At 36.5% G+C, this 4,452-nt stretch overlaps 1 long non-coding RNA gene across 2 annotated transcripts; it reads right to left on the bottom strand.

The window, feature by feature from the left end:
• Window positions 1-288: 288 nt before the first annotated feature.
• Window positions 289-4,097, bottom strand: LOC113331073. 2 transcript variants are annotated; one of them, XR_003350658.1, is made up of 3 exons: window positions 2,641-4,097; window positions 1,827-1,904; window positions 289-764 (listed from the first exon to the last, which is right to left on the bottom strand). It is a non-coding gene; the product is annotated as an uncharacterized LOC113331073 (long non-coding RNA). The 2 variants fall into 2 exon arrangements; XR_003350659.1 differs by lacking the exon at window positions 289-764 and adding an exon at window positions 965-1,134.
• Between the last annotated feature and the right edge of the window lie 355 nt (window positions 4,098-4,452).

Genomic DNA, 4,452 nt, shown 5'->3' with positions numbered 1-4,452 from the left:
ACTGGAACTCAGGATTCCACTGCTTTTCATGTTCATGGGGTTCATAAATTAATCCTAAACATTTATAGCTCCAAACAAAATAAACAATAATTATATTCTTTGCCAAAGTAGATTTCATAAAACATTAGTTGTAAGTTGTGAGCATGACGCATCAAAAGTAATTAAAACCAAGCATGCGACATCAAACAAAATAAAAAATAATTAATAAAAATCATAAAACCATTAAATTCCATGCAAATAGTTATAAAAGAATTATTTTAATTAACACATGAGCGAAAAACAGCCTCCTCCGTCGCCCCAGTGATGGATTTAGCACCTCATGTTGTAGACACTCTCAAAAGATTATTTTACGGCTCGAAAAGTGTTTACAATAGTGAAAATGAAGAGAAATAACAAAAGTAGCGAGTTTTCAACGATGTAGTGACGTTAGAAACTCGTCGTTACAAAGCAGTTGTTGTGAACTGAAGCTAACCGTTGTTAATGGACTGGTACAACCTACAAAATATAAGACGCTGAAAATGACTGTCTTTCACAGTAATATGTTCTTCATGTTCATCTTCATGCAGCAGCAGTAGAATTGCTCTGCAACTCTATTTTCTCGCTCTGTATCCTCTCCTAACTCTCCACCCCCCTGGCCGAGTCCCCATCACACTATATATACCTTCACAGCATCGAGAATCCTCCCGAGTCAATGCGAATAATCCCGTAATGAATATGCTTATCTTCCACGGTCTGTTATGAATCTTCCTAGCTCCATCACGCGTCTGCATGGTTTTGAAATTCTCCGACACACTCAGTAAATAATCAACACGATTTCAACTCCTTCCAGCCACACGCAGTGTAGCGCCCCCTAAGCTAGCAACTGACTAATCCAAGAGATTAAACTAAATAAAGAGGCACTACGAATCTAATTCAAATACTCAAGCATTCAATTAAGAAATCTGCATCAAAACTTATCCCAAAACTAACCGCGCTCAAAATATATATACATGAACTTCTCTCAAATGATACATATACAATAGTCAATTGGTTTACAGATACAATAGACAACATAATAAACATAGCAGAAGTTAACTAATTAACGGAGTCAATACTTGTGGCTTTCGTTGCACAACTCTGATATGTCTCTGAAAACTGAAAGTGGGAATAATTAACATTTAACTTCTAAGTAATCATAAACAAGATTAAGAAAAACAATAATGTTTTCTCAGACATTAAATAGTGACCAAGTCACTGAGATACTCAAACACGAATACGGACAAGCTTTCTTCAAACAATGTATACTATGGTTGTGCAATTCCGAACTCGCAAATCCAAACCTAATCGTAAATATGGATGTCGACAATTCCTAACTCGCAAACTGTCGACCAATATATCATAAAAGGTCTAGGTATAAATGTGAAAGAGCATATCCTCACAGAAGTAAACAAACATGTATATGGACAAACTCCTTCTTCAAACAATGTATACTATGGTTGTGCAATTCCGAACTCGCAAATCCACACCTAATAGTAAATATGGATGTCGACATTTCCGAACTCGCAAACTGTCGACCAATATATCATAAAAGATCTAGGTATAAATGTGAATGAGCATATCCTATATACCACACGTGGAAATTCTTATTTCCCATAACAATTCATATTGACCACAACACATTACAGGTCCTTTCCAAACCATGGAAAGATTAACAGAATCAACAGAATCATCGTAAAACAAGTTAAACAATGCATAGAACGCACAAACAGAAATACATGAGTTTGTTAAATATAAACTGTTGTAAAGGAAAACAATAATGGTTATCAAAGAGTCAAATGTATTCCCACCTCTTTTGATGACAAGCCACGCCTACCTCGAGATCCACTGGTTCATCCTTTGAATCGATCGTTGTTAATACAGACTAACTGTTAATCACATAAGAAGTCTAAGAAACTAGCCAAAATGGCTCATACAAGAATCATACAAGTCTATCTAATTGCTCTGAGCCGATTTATGGTTCTACACTTATTTATTATCCATCTCTTGCATATCTAAAGGTTTAACTAATCCAATTAGATTGATTTTATAGTCCATAGTTAAGTCTTATGAATATCTACAACTTTGTAGAATAAGCCAAAGTCTAAATCAGACCATAAGGGTCCAATACATCAAAATTGGAACATTAAACCTAAACCCAAGTCCAACTAAACAAGCCCATTACACAAAGCCTGGTCCACTAGGGTAAACTAACGGTCTCTAACAGTCAACAGGGTCAATTAACGGTAAACGTCCAGTCAAGGTCAAGTCCTGGTCCAATGGTCAAGTCTAAATCGGTCAACTGAGTCAACTCGGGTCAAGACTGGTAACCCAGTGGGTCAATACGATTCAGCTCAGTCAGATTAACTAAGTCAGCTAGAATCAGATCCTGACTAGGCTGAATGGCACAAGGCCAAAACTCTTGCACAGGCCAGAGTCATTGCTCAGGCCAAAGAATATAAATGCACACTCATTATGCAGTACAACTCTATAATCCAAACTCTAAACAACTTTTTCATTCTTATTTCAATCCTACCAGATTATATAACTTCATCTAATCAATACAATCATACAATCAAAGCATAAATACTTCATGACTCACTTTAAAAATCAAATACAGATTACCTGCAATTGTAGTTCCAAGCTTTTACAGCAAAACTCTTTCTACAATATCAATTTAGCATTCACTAATCCCTCCTACACCCAAACGTCACCTATAACAGCTCATACACCACATATCCATCACCACCAGCATTACAACAATACACCAGATCCAAGTAAACTTCACAAGAGCATTCTTAATCACAATTCATCTTACCTGAAATTGCAGTTACAAACTTCTACATAGGGTCCAACTCCATAACTCAACCACAACTTCTTCCATTCATCCAACTGAGTTTAGCTTCATTCACAACTCCATTTGGACTGACAGCTTCACCTGCATATCTCATTCAGTACATTTAACTTCAGATGAGACTCAATCTCATTCCATCATCTCACAAATAACCCAACACACGGCTGCATTCTGCCATATCTTTCACATACACTTATTTGCAGTTAAACCAGACATTCAATCCACTGAACTTCAGTCATTTCCTGCACCTCAACACAACAACAAAACCATATACCTCTCTTCTCCCTGTAATTCAATCCAAATTACAGTTCCAATCCACTTTGTATCTCAATCACATTACTTGATACACAAACACAGTCAAAGCAACACCACCAAACATTCTCAAATCCTCAGGTTCATTCAACACATACACCTCCATCCCAACTCTTAGTTTAATAACAAACCCATGAACTCAGTTAATGAAAATCAATAAACATCACTAAGTTAACTAACAAGAACAAGTTACCTCAAAACAGCTTGTCTTAACCAAATTGAAATCAATCCCTTATTTCCTATGATTCGAACAACTCTACACAGCACCACCTCCTCCCTGCCAGATCAATTCTCAAAACTCTAGTTCTTAAATTGGGGAAGAACATGAAACCCTGGTTCACCTTTTCTTCAGTGTGAATCGGAAACTGAACACTAAATGATCTTCTTTGTTCTCAATTTACAAGACCCATCTCCAATTAATCTTCTAATTCTTCCTATGAATTCTTCTCTTGAAACCCTAACTCTTCAATTATTCATGAACAGCTCCATAAACAACCAAATAACTTCACCATGTTCATCAATCAACAAATCCACACCTTAATTCTTGTTATTCATCTCCAATCGAAATTCCAGTTCATCTTGAAAAACCCTAGCTCATCGATTTATCATCGAATCAACTTCAGAACTTCGATTAAACACCAACCCCTTTCGTTCTGCATCACCAACTAATCAAATCCCCCTTTAATTAATCAATTCCTCCATATCTTAAACCCAAATGAAAACCTTAACTTTCTGTTTCTCATCAATCTATCGTTTCTTCTTCATTCAAAGCTAAACCAACCTCAACATCAACACCATGAATCATTCCTTGATGTTTTCCCTAAGTTTCCGATCTCAGAATCGTCAAAGCCTCTCATAGAAACACAAATGGTGGAGAACATAGAAAGAGAGGGTGAAGAAGAAGAAAGAACGAGAAAGAAAGAAATAAGAAGGCTGAATGAGTTATCTGCTCGACTGATCTCATAAGGCCAAAGACAAATGATAAAGGTACTCTACAAAATGATATGGGAGACCATACCGACTAAGCCAAAAAAATGACTATTCTTCCCTTCTCATAATTCGGATGATATCTTCTTTGTACGATATCTGATTGACACATTCGAGCAGTCCATTCCGCATAACTTTCCAAGATCTATATAGCGATACTAGTTTCGTAACTAAATCGTTGTTAGATTAATTTCTATTAGTTAACGTTCGAGTTACACTAATCGAGTAATTAGCGAATAAGACGTCCCTTGACTAGTCTAATAGCGTTGACGTCCTTGAGGGTC

The sequence above is a fragment of the Papaver somniferum genome, unplaced genomic scaffold (assembly GCF_003573695.1).
Source record: "Papaver somniferum cultivar HN1 unplaced genomic scaffold, ASM357369v1 unplaced-scaffold_123, whole genome shotgun sequence".
Lineage (NCBI taxonomy): Eukaryota > Viridiplantae > Streptophyta > Magnoliopsida > Ranunculales > Papaveraceae > Papaver > Papaver somniferum.
Note: the sequence above shows the minus strand (reverse complement) of the source record. Positions and strands in the feature narration are given on the sequence as shown.